A 15,737-nucleotide genomic window follows, 5' to 3' on the forward strand; every position below is an offset into this window, starting at 1 on the left:
TATTTCATAGAAAGGGATCTGATGGCTAGTGACTATATTCATTATAATTTTGTAGGTATGTTTCGTAATTCATACGGTAACATACATTTATTTCCTTGTGGAATCTGCACCGAAAACTCTCGTGAGACAACTTGTGTTTGACGATGTGCATAACATTCTTTTTGGCTAGTACGAAACAATTATAGAAAGAACTCACGTCCTTTTTCTATATAGAAGTTATACTATTTTCAAACCTCAATTGACCAAACATGGAGAGGAAAAGGTCATCCTTGAACTTACGCCAACTAAAATAAGGAAATAAAATAAAAATTCACAACCATTATACACTTCTACACAATCACACATACAACCTACAGAAACTGATGCATGTCCATACCTGAAAAATGCTTTAGTGAATTTTATTGTAGTTGTTGCTTATAGTACTAGTCGCTAAGATTAGATTGCTAAGCTTTTTCTAGAAAATCGATGACTTCTTTTATCCGATCAAATCTCCCTGTGATCATCATTATCTGGAGAGCATGGGAATGATGCCAAGGTTTTGATTCCGAGAAGGAGCTATTTTATATAGCTAGGTACCAGATAGTAATTCGATCCTTAGGATTTCTATTGATAGAAACTGTAACTTAACATATCAAAAAGAACTACTTTAAGTATATTGTTGCAGGAATTACTTTAAAGTTCCAAATTAGGAAAAGGATCCATGTCATTATGGAGATCGCATGGACATAGTGAAAGAGAGGTCCGCTTTACCCTGACTGTCCAATTTTCCAAGACTTAAAATTGGCCTGAGTTATTTTTTCTTTTATGTGAAATGCTCTTCTCTTTGGTATTAAAGAGAACTGTTTAAAATTTGAAAATATATCTGTGCTGAATGATACTAGTATAGGTGATTGCCAATTTCATTTCGTGTTTTTGTTTGGTTGATTGAACTTTCTCCCGTATTAGTATTGGTCTTCCATGTTGAAAATGTTTTAATGTGACCCAAATATGAAGTAGCCTATCTATGCTTTACAGTACAAATTCGATTAACGGGTCGCGGTTATCCCAGCCTCTGAGTTATGAAAAGTTAATACATATAAACATTCATTTCTGTTTTCAGCGTGAACGTAATAATTAAGTGCTAAACCTTAAGAACTTAATATATAATTTTGTAATATTTATACTGTAATTCATTAAATTTTATGCTGTAATAAGTGAATACAAACATACAGTATTAATATTATTTAACAATATCGTTTTAGCTCCACTTCATGGAAGAAAATTCTTTACTCCGTTGCTTGAGCTGTCTGCTACCGTCATCACGCGGGAACGAAAAGCATGTTCATGCAGCATCAGACTTTTCCGTTCGCGCTAGGATTCTTTCGTCCATCGTGCCTTTCGTGCGGTGACAGACATCTCCACCTCTTGTGTCTATAGTACTATAATCAAATGTATTCTTTAAAAACAAAACGGAACATTTGTTCATTAACAGTGCCATTTTACTGTCAAATTCTTAAAATAGACATATTCCTTAATACATTTACCAGTTTATATTCGTTTTAGTTTTGTTTAACTACATGTACAGTCAGAAATTTTAGGCCAAGAATAGGGTGGATATGAAACAAACTAATACTTTTAATAAGGTTTGGTTAATTATTTCATCTTTGAGCTCGCGTTCACAACTATTGTAGTATGTGGTATTGAATATTTCATAGTTAAATGTGAAAACAGAATTTCAATATGATGTCCGTTTCAAGTGTCATATATGATTAAAAAATTATATTTTTATAAAAGGATGTATACCTCATAAACTATAAGATCTAGGTAAAATAAATATAATATTGGTAGGAAGCGTGTTCGAAAACCCACATGTGCCGAATTACATGCAAATTGGTCAATTTCTCTTGTAAAATGGCGTATCCCACATTATTATATTTGTATCAGCATTATCAGAAATCTCTGTATATAGAGTTTCATCCAAATTGGTTAAAATTGTTATAAGAGAGCGTATCACACATAAACTGTAAGGCCTAGGTAAATCATATATAACATTGATAATTAGCATATTTGAAAATCCTGAAATGCCATGTTTGATATAAATCATTTAAGACGGTGTATCCCACATAAACTAATATAACATTCGTAATTAGAATGTTCAAAATAAGGGTTGCAAAAAACGAGGTCTCTGCTTCTGTGCTAAAAAAAGAGCACTCGTAGCCCTTCTTAGTAGCAGTTGAAAAAAGGTTATAGTCCTTTGTAATTTCTACAATGTTACTAAGCAGTTAAAGAACGCACCATGTAAAAGAACCAGTACACCTTTGCTATGTGTTCTTAATTTCTAATGATAAATAGGGATTGGCAAGAAGAGAACGAATACACACTTATATGTTAAAGTGGGGTTTAAAGGTTACTGTGCTGGAATATGTGTTCTTACTGTTTACTCTTTTCTATGCTACATAAGGGTTAGAATTTATTTTATCTGACATATCTTTATGTAATCTCTGGATTGTTAAAGAGAATGAGGGCACCTCATTATTCTCTGTTTGTTAGTATCATTTCTTGTGTGCATAAGGGATGAAAGGTGGTCATACTATTTTATCAGCTCTGTTATGTCACACACAAGAGTTCTTCAAACACGCCATAGCTTACGTAACAGGTATTTGTAGTCTTTATATAATTTCTGATTGGAATATATGTTCATAGACTTATGCTATTCTTGCTAAGTGATTCAAAAATATGCCTCAATCTTTTATCAGCTTTGCTATGTTACATAAAGTGTTGCGAAAATATGTCACAGCCTTATGTAATAGGTGCTCGTAATTTCTGCTAAGTTAGGTAAGGGTTGAAAAATAAGCGATACACTTTTATCAGCTCTGCTAAGTTATATATTGGGGTTCCGAAAATATTCCATAGCCTTATGTAATAGCTCTTTGTAATCACTTTGCTCATATAATTATGCAATTTTTGCTATGTTAAAATAGGGGTTGAAAAGATGTATTAAAAGGGAACGAATACACCCCAAAAAGGGGTCACAAAGAGAACGAGGTTTCCTGGTGTTTGATTTTCCACAACTGGGCGATTAGATTAGCATCACGTATCGTGTAACAGTGGAAAATTAAGCCATTTCTATCAGGACGCCCTGAATGAACAATTACTTTTCGCAAAATTAGGCAAGGTCCAACGCACTTACTTCTGTATGTGTTCAAACGCTCCTCAAAACATAGCAATGATGATTTCTCGCACCTCACTTCATTACTGCTCTAGCGCTATTTGCTACTGTTGGATGATCCTTGGTGCATTTATATTTTATTCTGTAATCTACACGATGAGTGTCTTGTCGAAAAAGGGGCAGTCCGCTTTATTCATTGAATATTCTCTTGCTTCAACAGCTCTCCCACCTGCGCTAAGCTATGCAGTAAAGGATTATTAGAACAATAAAGAAGTTGGCACCGGCTGCCTCTCTAAAAAAGACGCACCTTGTCAAGGAGTACAGTGCAACAATAACAGTGGCCGATAGTGTTCCATGTTTAAAAATTATGCCTTTGGCACATTATGCCCCTGCACATGCACTAGCAAACTTTGTAACCTTTATTGTTTCCACAAAAGTTTCTCCTACTTGCACGGTTTAAATGCGATAGGTGGATTTCAAAACATGCGTTTTTGTGTAAGTTATAGTGGCCAATTTGAAATTATTTTGAATATATTGTTCGTTTCAAGAGTGAGGGTATATGAGATGTCAACCTACAACTTATCGTGAGATCCGAACCACAAAATTCCCAGAGGAAATCAAACCCAGGGGTCGCACGCCGAAGGTGCATATTGACTGCTTGACCACGAGAGTGCTTATGTTACACAATTAATATAAATAAATAATAGTTTGTTGTGAAAATATCACTACACCGTTTTAATATATGATATTTTATTTAGAAATCTTTCTACTCATTTATATTTTAAAGGTTATATTCTCGCAACCGTAAACAGTAAAGTAGAGTACTCAGCGTAAAGAAGTATGTATTTCAGTTAATAAAAGATTTGTTTTAACTTTATCTACAAACATGTAGTATTTCAAAATGATAAAAAGGTGAACATGGTTGTTTTCAACAAAATTGTACCTAACTGCACTGAGTTATTTCAGATAAAAAAGGAAATAACTAAACCGTCGAAACCTTAACGTGGAGGAGCTGAATTGTTACAGATCTCTCCTAAGCAAGAGATACAAAACTTCGAACACTGCATGTCTGCTCTTTTTCTTTGGCATGTTTCGTCACAGTTCCTTCTTCCTGCTATTTTGTAGTCACAAGATATTAGTTCTAGAGATTATTCGGAAAATGCGGGGAGCGTAGAAGACCTTGGGTACAATCTAATTCCCTTCATTAACCGTCTTCATTTAGTAGAGTCCAGGTTGTTCCTTAGCCATTGAAGCCCCTAAACTTGAAGATAAATTCGAAGTGAATGTCGCGAAGCTGCTGCACTTGGCGGAGAGTTGCCAAGTTAAATTCTGAACAAAAAGTTTTGGTTACTTCCTTATTGTGTCAGATTTATCACAGGTTATAAAGATAATTAATTTGTCTTTCTCCAAAAACATGTTTCAGAAATGTTTCTCTAATTTCAAATATTTTTTGTAATAAAGTTGAAAATTGTTGAACTGTGAAATCAAAAAACACAAATCGTCATTTTTGTCATTTTGCTTTATCAATTAAAATGCTGTGGACTTTTCCTTTTTGTATATTACGGACATAATGCCATATCCAGTGACTGCATGCAGGAAGAGAAGGACGTCGTTAATCGGCCTCAGAACTTCTTGTGTTGTGCTTACGCAGTAGCATACTTTATCGTAGTTAGTTGATTGGGGTTGTAAAATGTACAGTGATGTTTTTTTTATACCTAGTGGAATTAGAATTGTAAGCAGATATGTATCAGTTCCTTCTTATTTCAATTGATCTGGCACTAGTCTGACTTACACTTATTACATTTGAGCAGATAAATGTATTTGCGTTTCCAACCGCTTGCATAACAAGTTATTTCTTCAGATTGGAAATAGCCCATCGTCATTTGAATTAGTCTTGATTTGTTCTCGGAATTTCGCAATATATATATATATATATTGTTCAGTCGTTGCCACCATATTTTTGTGAAAGGTAATAGTCGCAGACATTTTTGACATCATCCTTCTCTGCCTCTCTACACTTTCAGTTGACAAAGTGCAGGTATATCCATCAGAAACCACTGTCTCACATGGAGAGAAGTGATTATACACAGATCTAGCATATACCAGGAGTATTTCCCTGTAGGTGTCACATTCACTCTAAGCCAATGTGTGCAGAAGAAATCCTCCATCTACAATGGAGGCACTGGCGCAAATCCCGGGGGTATAAGGGAGACATGTCCCATTCAATCTTCTAGCTGGGGTACTGTCCCACCAATAAATTGATTTGAAATGTGATTTTTGGGAGAAATTTGATTATTTTTGTCGAATTATTACAAAGAAAAGTGACATGAATTTGATGTCCTCCAAGAATAAGCCTCAAATCTGCGCTCCTCCCAATATTCAAGACAATTCTGCTCCTCTGATCATCCACAACATAGTTTTCCAAGTTCACAATTATTTTGGACGTCGCTTGAAAAAATATATTATGGGAACGGTCTTACCCGTCCCCCTTAATGTTGAAGACAGATTTGTGCCGCTGAATGGAGGACTAAGATCATGGTGTCTTAACACATGGCTGAACTGATTCAATGATAGCTGCTAAAGACGATTTTGCATTCTTCCTCGAGAAAACGCCATCAAAGAGCGAGGGTTGCTGAGCAGCTACTTCATATTTATGAACTCGTAATTTTTCATTTGGCTTGAGCAGCAGCAATCCTGATAAACTGATAAAAAAGATTGAGTACTATACATTTGTTACTGTTTAACAATGTGTTATGCGTTGCACATATTGACATAACTCTATTTTCCCTTTGAAGTATAACTTGCCCAAAGAAGCATCCTGAGTAGAGGGTAGTAGTTTCCACCAACTTCTTTTGCAGTGTCACAATTTGTTTTATCATCAACAACAATCTCGGTAGCTATATATTTCAATAAGTGCTTAGCACAATTGTTCTTGAAAGGATTGTGATGCAGTAGCCAATTAGTTAACTTTGTCAGATCAGAATCATTTCCTGACCGTCTTAATGTCTGAAAGTCAATATCTTGTTCTGAGGATGCAAAACGTTTAAATATGTTAAAGTACGTGCACTATAATTATTAAAATACAGTACAGTTTGTCACCCAAGCTTAAATTCATTTCAATATAAACTAATAGTGCTGCATTCTTTTCAATCAATGCTATTCTTGTGGGGAATTAAAGAAAATGCATTTTTGCTTGTAATTCAGTCACAGTTTGTTCAAAGAATGCAGTTTTCACTGGAATATACAGAAAAATTCATAGATGATATTAACACATGCACACACCAAGAAAGCTTAGAAACCACCTAAAATTCAACATATCACGGAGCACTTCTTGAACAAATACGAAATGGAACCGGTTTTTATCTAAAATAGATAGCACGATTTGAACAGTGATGGGCCAGCAACGTAGGTGAGAGGGGGGTTGTAATATTTTTAGAATTTATTTAATTTATATTGTTTAAGAAGACACTTGAAGAGAAACGTAGAAACATTAATAGTTATCTATCAAATTCCCAATTGCGCACAAAAAATTTAACTTTGAGATCACAATGACAGTTTCAGTAAGAATCAAATATGTCAATCATTTTTCAGCAGAGCTCTTTTTAAACATTCGTCCGAAAAGAAAGAAAATTACAAAGAACTTTCCAATCACTTCTTACGATTTGACAATTGTTTCAAAGTTATGAGGCTAAATAGATTAACATTAAATTGTAGGCCAAAACCAGAAAACATTCGTATTTTTACGTTAAATATTAATCTATACTATGCCTCGAGCTCCTTTACAATCCTTCTTTTGATTAAATCTTGGTTTAAATCACAAACGTCGTCCTTGCAGAGTACACACATTTTTACACAAACGAAAAATGATTTTTTTTCGACTGGGATACTTAGGAAAACATTACGTAGGACGAGTATAGTTTGGCCGCCACCTTTGATGGGCAATTTTGGATGGAAGCGGACATGGAAAATTAGAAGCTTTTAAGATTCGCTCTTCAAATCTCTAGCAGCTTATCCTGCAAATTTCAGCTAATTATTAGTTTGTTTCATATCCATTTATTCTTGGCCTAAATTTTCTGGGCTGTACAGGTAGTTGAACAAAACTAAAACGAATATAAATTGGTAAATGTATTAAGGAATATGTATATTTTAAGAATGAGACAGTACAATGGCACTATTAATGAACAAATGTTCCGTTTTGATTTTAAAAAAAGTACATTTGACTACAGTACTATAGACACAAGAGGTAGAGATGTCTGTCACAGCACGAAAGGCACGATGGACGAAAAAATCCTAGCGCGAACGGAAATGTCTGTTGCTGCATGAACATGCTTTTCGTTTCCCGCGTCATGACGGTAGCAGACGACTCAAGCAACGGAGTAAAGAATTTTCTTCCATGAAGTGGAGCTAAAACGATATTGTTAAATCGTATTAAGACTGTATGTTTGTATCAAATTATTACAGTATAAAATTTAATGAATTACAGTATAAATATTAACAGTATAAACTGAAACAAATTCTTTGCATGGTTTAGTAGTTTCTAGGGGACACGGTGTTAGAGAACGCTTTCTCTATTCCCGGCCAAGTAAGTTTGTTGACGACAAGGTTATGTCCGTAAGTTTTTTCGGAGAATTGTTAGCTTCCTCTCACATTCTAATTCCACGGAATCTTCCATGATCATTCAGTTGCCTTAATCATTGTCTGTGTTAGCCCAAAGTACTTAACTGTGGTACGATACAATGGAAGAAAGTACTTCTTTCTAGTTCCAAATTCTGTTTGTAGGTTTTTCATTTCTGGGCATGAATACCCAAAACCATTTAGAGTTCTGCTCTTATTCGTTTATCGCATCTTGTTTTTCTTATTTCATTTTATCATGAACATTCTAAACTGCAGTATGATGGAGACTGGGTTGATACTCAAAGGCTAAGATTCTGAAAGAAAATTTCCTTTAAGAGACCAATGTAGTACATGGGAATAATGTTAATCAATTTGGTATTATTTTATTCTTTAATTTTCAATCTTGTGTAAATATAAAGAACTTTTCCTATCAATTACAACAAAGGAGAAAAATAAAATTTGCTGTAGGTAATAATCTTTTTACTATATACTCTTGTAAACTATTCATTATGCACGATTTCGGTTCAGTTTTAAAATTTCAATTACCATGACGATAAATAAAAAGTTACATCTTTGATCGTCCGTTAAATAGCATTTGTTTACAGAACTGTATGTAATATAAACCATGCTTTCAAAAAATAAAGACGTTATCAAAATAAGTAAATGTTTGTTTCATTCCACTATATATCCTTATACCTGCAATAATATAACATTAGCCTTATGAAGAGAGCAGACGGGAGCAAGAAAACAAAAAAAAAATTTTAGTTCACAAAAGATGTTAAGGTAACATAGCTTAAAACGAAAATAATAATATTTTATCTAGTTATTTGTAAAATTTGTAGTTACATGATTTTTGGTTAACTTAAAATAGGTTTTCGTTGACAGTCTCTTAGCTCGTGATTCATTTGAGATCGTTTTTCAGGCTTGAAATGTTTGTTTCCTTATTTCTCTCTCTGGTGGGATTTCCTTTGCTTCAAATCGTCTAAATATGGCCCCGGTCTTGTTTAGACGTTTCTTGCAATGTTGAGCTGATGAAAGAAGTAGTTTCCATTGTCATATCATAGACTTGTGTGGTTACACTTTTAAATTAATCAAAAGTGGGTTTAGTGAAATAACAAAATCACAGATCGCAACTAAACATTAATAACAGGAAATGAATAAACTTCTACCAGAAGACAGCTCGTGGCTTCTTTGCAGGCATTCACAACACAGCGTATGACCCTTTCAGCTATTAAACATCTTATACATACTAAATAGGGTAATAAGTCCACAGAAGGTACTTAAAAAACAAGTTTATAGTTAGGGTATTCGTTGACCTAAGAGTTAAATGTATTCTAACTAGGGGAAGAAACTCTAGAGAAGTTCAAAAAATGAAGGTGACGACTGCTCACATTTTTTTAGGAGTGGACAATTTACGTCAAGGTTCCTGTAAGGTTTCGCTAATTCATGACGTTAGTCGGTAATAGCGGGGCAAGTGCAACATTAATTTTGCCTTGGCCCTGACTATCAAATTGCAGAGTTGTCCTTGGTATATGTGTGAAACAACAGAATCAAGAAGACTGAATTCATTTTGCAAGGGTTGTTTGGCTCGAGTCGATTCTGTATAATTTGTTTGGATTATTTCGTTTTCCAGATGGAAAATCGGTATCCAATATAGTGTACCTTTAAACCGTATCATCGATTTGTGACAAGGATGAGCTGAACAAACTTAGGTAGGTACATGGATAAATTCTGAAATTCAAGCACTACTTGAGATTATTTTATCTAAAATCATTCCCACTACCACTGAGACCTAGTTCAAAGATCCAGTTCTCCAGGTATTGGATTGGTCTGTACTATGTTAATTCTTGCCGTAACCTTGCCGTACGCACCTTTGACGTAAATGACCCGGTTCCATTCCCCATGTGAGCTCATGTGGTTCGTATTTCAGGCTAATCAGTAGGTAAACGTCTTATATAGCCTCGCTGCTTGTAGCAGTGATGTTAAAAAAAGGTTTCTTCTCGCGAAAGAGGAACATTGTCATCGAAGTTTATAGATTCATGGCAGATGACAGGTTAGCTTGCGCATAAAATAAACGTTCTGTCTTGTGCTGCCATCTGCGGTTTTTAACGTTAAGTAATGCAGTATAGCGCTCAGCGCAGTGGAAAAGGTAATATCCGGTGATAACACGTAAAATTCTTACTATGCAGAAGGTTGCGGTGATTTACGAATTATAGAGGATAATATACGGTTCTATGGGTTTGTTAGTAATTAATAGAGAGTCAGTAGTAACCCGTATGTAGAAATTAGTTTCCTTAATAGTATTTATTTTATATTTTTTCTTTAGTCATTTATTTTGCTTAAGTTTTGGATTATTTCAACACATGGTTAATTCCTGATTGCCTACTAATCATATTATAGTAATAATTAACGGCAATGTTAGATTGTTCTTTCGGAATAACCTCCTCAAAATTAAAACTGAAACATTTGTGTAGTAACAAATTCACCATTCTCAACGTATACACGGTAATATTGTGCAGAGTAAGGGTTTCAGTAATCCCTTTCGATATTTTCTTTTATATACTGTTAGTTGTTCGATATTTACTTTGCTGTAGTATTGCAGTTCTTTGTTATAATAAATTTGTTACTTATCAAAAGGTGGATTTATCTTCAAAATTCGGTTCTTGCAACTATATTTCAGCTGGGTTTATTAAACTTAACCACTAGGCCTGTAGTGCTGCTAGCACCGACCAGAGCCGTTATACAGCATTTAAGTTACCTTTTACACTGCCACCTTTCAAAGGCTTTTTATAATATAGTTGCAAAAAGGTTATATGTAACCGTAAATATAATGGAAGTCTATATTAAAATGGAATTAAAGGAAAATGAACGTAAAATATTACGTAAAACCTAAATGAAGATTGTATTGAAAGTAAAGTTTGTGAGATTCAACTGCGTACTTGAGACGTAGATACCAAGGTGTGAACGTGACGACTGTATTATTGGGTGTTTAATTAGAAATTATCTACCTCTTCAAAAATGGAAGTAAATGATTTGGTTAATTTTTCGGAGGTAGATGAATTTTGGTCACGCTTAAGTGATGGACCACGGGAGGCTACAGGATCCAGCCCTCTGTTCGTCATGATAACGTGTCACGTGAGTTGGATGGTGCTGTCAGTCGAGAACATGAAAATTCACGCTCGATTAAGTCCACTACTCAGCACCTGGCGCAAGGTCATCGGTCAGGTGGTATGTTACGATAACCGATATAATGTCATTTCACTCGGCTCTTTTCAGAAAATATATTTAACTGCTTGAGATTACAAGTTAAAGAATTGCCTATAGTAAATGAATATAATGGTTTTCTTTTATGTGAATTTCTTCTTCGTTTGGACATTATGGTAAGTAGAAAAATAGCGCCGGTTGATGTAATTTTGGTTGCTTCATTAGAAAGGTGTAATGGTAGAATATATGAAGAAATGCAACGGCTACCTTCAATCACTACAGATTGAGATTATATTGTACAAAAGGTTTTTGAGAAATTTGTAACACCTCTTGTTAGTCTGGAATTTTATAAGAGTAATTTTTTTTTCGCTTAATGACAGAGAATGAATCATTAGTCGGTTTCATCATTGAAACGAATGCTGTATTGCGTATCTTAGGAAAAGGGATGGAAGATCTCGAGGTTTGTCGATTGGTAATGAATTTGGTTAGACCTGATATCAGGAATACTATGTTATTAAGTAAGTTACCGTTAACATGGGTGGAGGTCATGGAATTTGCGGAATGCTATGTGCTTAATTACCAATATGATCGTGAATATTATCAGACCCTAGGTAAACAAAAATTGTGTAGTAAGATATTATTGGGGAGAAATAAGTATCAGAATATGCAACGTGCTTGTACGTCTTGTGGACTGTCATCCCATATATGGCATTTTTGTCCTCACAAAAATAACAATAAAGCGGACTCTGATACTACTCTGTGGACCAAGGGGATGAGGAGAGTACTGTTTCCTCCAGATGCCAATTTCTATACGTCATGATATATTTCCCGCTATCATAGATACTGGGTCGAGTTTGAATCTCATTGAGATGAAAGTCTTAGATAAAATAAGTACTAAGTGTAAACCATCGTCTAAAACTATCAGTTATAGAGTAGTGGTAATGAACAATGAATCGGTTCACATTTGTGAAATGGTTCAGTTAAAATTTTTCGTTTATGGAACTCGGTTCGTGGCCTGGTTTGCTGTGATCGAACATACCGTGCTTAAAATATTATTAGGCTTAATTTTTTTTTGCGTGAAAACATGCCCATTAGGACATTCCGAATAAAATATTATTTTTCCAAAAAATAAAACAACTAGTTAACTTAAGTGATTGGAACAGTAGTTCACTTGTTCCCAGTGATCAGTCGCCTTTGAACTCTCATTGTATGTCTCCTTGTGTGGACTTCGCGCCGTTAGGCGCCAGTGATGTGCGGGAAGTGCAGTGGCCAAGGCCTGTATATGGATCGAAATTTGATGATGGTGGACAGCATAATCATTTAGAGGTTAATCGACCTGACTTCGGCGAAAACACTTCAAGGAAACGAGATGGAGTAAGTGGACCCCAGCGAGGACGATCTCGTCAGTGGCACTTCCAGATGGAAGTCATCCAGTCCAACTTAGGGCAATCTAATGAAGCCAGGGGTGTCCAAAACAGCGTTCCAATAGAACCACGAACTACGATGACTAATACATATTTGCAGAATACATCTCAGCAGAATAACGGATCCAGAAGAAGAAAATCCTTAGGGGCTAATAACATGAGGCGGATTTCGCAGGCTACAACATTAGTTCAACCTTCAACATCGTACGATCAAGATAGAACTTTGGAACATGATCCTGATCATTCCTTAGGGGCGAGCTACACCAACATACCTATGGATAGTAGATCGGAGGTCCAAAGAGAAGGCGATGTGATGCTTCAACCTTCTTTTTCCCGAACATCTTTTCCCCATGGAGAATGTGATAGTGAAGGTGCTTCACGGTCCAGACCAACCATTCCAATGGAGTCACATGAAGTTGGCCAACCATATACTGCATGTTCCAGTGGATCCTTAGGGGCGTGTTCTGCAGACGTCATACCGAAGCCCAACATCAAGCAAAGGTCTATGAGAGTCGTTCAGCTGGTGTTCCTGTCGAAAATCCGGTTCGGCATGAGTTTGATAGGAGAAATCAAGATGGATCAAATACGGATCAAGGTACGGTGCATGGTACTAATGATATCTTTCCTCCTTCCATAATATCTTATGTTTATACTCTTTTAAAGGATTATAAAGATGTAATTAATGACGAACTTAGTGAGATACGTGGATATCAACACAAAATACAGCTTGTTGATAATAGTCCTTGTATAACTCAACCGTATCAAATATCAATAGGTAAGCTTCGAGAATTAGACTCATTTATCGATTCTTTGAGTGAACGAGATATTGTAACTGAGGTTGAGAGTTCTTTTTTATTGCCGTGTTTTTAGAGACGAATAATGATGATTCTAAGAGATTAGTCATAAATTTCTTTCAGATTAACCAACGCCTAATTGTTACGGGCTTTCCAGCTCCACATATAGATTCGACTATTGCGAATATTGGGACCTCACCACTTCGCCATTGCGTTAGCAAAAGGAAACAAGTACTGTCCTAGAGTAGGGTTGAATATAAGATAATAATGCAAAATCGGTTACATATTGTCTTTTTACCGTGGTTTGCATGTTGTGTCATGTAGTTAATAATTAGTTTCGTCTTCTCAACCGAGAGTGAAGCGCCTTTCTTGCGTTTCGCTGGTGATGTTCTCGTTTCGTGGACACTTGATGTTCTGTCGTCATCTTCGGAATCTGTTGTGTGATTACCCCTTCCGCTTCCACACTAGCTTCTTGATTGTTTATCTCATGATGTGCCACCTCTAGAACATTCAGACTGTATTCCATTTCGAATTCCAGTTCTTCATCCGCTAAGAACCGAATTATGTCATCTGCGAATGCTCTTTCATGTTCTGATATATTTGTTGCTTTGTGCTTGAACCGTAATGTCTGCAACTGCTGCAAGAGGTACATGACAAAGTTTGCCTTATTTAACGCTATGTCGTCTCGTTTTTTAGTCCATTTTTGTTGCCGGCACACACGCTTCCTAACACATACACGCACGCACCTGATAGAATTACAGACACAATGCAACAAACGAAATAACTATTTCTCAAACAATTCCGAGTTCACGGGCAGAACTGACAGTGAGAATAAATATTTCCTGCACTTGTCTTGTTACAAAAGAGTTTTTCGCTGTAGAATGGTACACGGTGCACGTAAACTCCTACCTTATAGCGTAGCTGCTACGACCAGGAATGATTTTGGCAGCCAATATTGCTATTCTCTTCATCGTGCTGCCCCTATTGCTTATAGTTTCAGTTTCAATGTACAAACAAACACACAAATTTGCGAGGTCAGAACCACTTTATAAATGCTGAGGACCTGCATTTCTTGCATTGCCGTGATTTTATTGTGTTAGAATGCTGTCTCCGGAGCTATGTTCATTGGGACTGTAGTTATCTTTTATCTGCCAGAAGCAATGAATTTTTCAACATTCAAAGAAATGTAAGTTGTAAACCGTTCTAGATATGGACAAACTAATTACTGTATGAGATTCGGTGGAATAAATCATTGTTGTTTGATACCTCATATGGCCCTCTTTCCATTTTAAAAAGTTAACGTCGATCCAATATGGCAGATTTCAAGATGGCGGTCATGATCCGGAATGCCATACAAACATCCCTCCTAACTCGATTTACATAGCTTAAGTTATAACTATTGTTCCTCCATCTATTTCGAGAAAATATTGGTCTTGCAACTATCAAATTATATTGTAGGTGGCTTTCCCACATTCATGTTTCTATTTCGTTTTCCCATATTTCTAGTGCTCAGTAGCAGCTAAAATTTTTGTCAATATCTTATATTCACCCCTTCTCTAAGAGAGTACATGTTTCCTTTTGCTAACGCAACGGCGAAGTGGTGAGGGCTACTTGTTAGTGAGAGAATATTTAGACATTTTGACAGATGATATAATAATTCATGCTGTCACGGTAGAAAAGCATAACGGAATTTTACAGAAGGTATTACAACGTTTTCGTGAATATGGAGTTACTGTCTCGAAACATAATATTAAATAATGAAGAAAGAAAATTAAAATCTTATGATACGATTTTTGTAATGGGAATATGTGTACAGATGTGGATAGAGTAAAGGTAATTCGAAATTTAGCATGCTTGAAGAATACAAGAGCGTTATATAAATTATTGGGATTTATTCGATATTATCTTTGATTTGCAAAAGATTATGCAGAACTACTAGGACCATTGTATAAATTAAAGAGTGGTAAAACTCTGTGGAGAAAAGAAGAAGATCAATTATTAGAAAATATTAAAGAAGCCATTATAAATCATATTATTTTGAAAGTTACAGATTTTTCGAGTCCCTTTGTGATTCACGTTGATTCCAGTTCGAGATGTTATAGTGCTATCTTGTCACAATATAATGTGTCTGGCTTGTTGAGACCAATATATTTTTTCAGTAAGGTGATTTTTGAATCTGACTGGTCCAAGAATATCTTCGCCTTGGAAATGACAAGCTTATTTCTGGCGTTAGAGAAATTTGATATGTATTTACATAATAAGTTCACCGTGTATTACCGTCATACACTCAAGTTTAATGTGGATACTGAAGAATCACAAGAGACAGAAGTAATATGAAACTTTAATTGAGAAAATAACTAAATATAACTTTTATATTGATTTTGTTAGGTCAAGGAGTAATTTTTAGCTGACTTTGTCAGTAGATTGTATAGTTACATGTATGTTGAGTTTGAACCACCAGATGGTGAAATTATGGAAGTTGAAAGAGTTGATAATCAAACAGTTCATTTGTATTCGTTAATTTTTGGAAATTACCTTTGTTCCATTCTCCTT

Source organism: Thermobia domestica, chromosome 3 (genome assembly GCF_964235325.1).
Source record: "Thermobia domestica chromosome 3, izTheDome1.hap1.1, whole genome shotgun sequence".
Lineage (NCBI taxonomy): Eukaryota > Metazoa > Arthropoda > Insecta > Zygentoma > Lepismatidae > Thermobia > Thermobia domestica.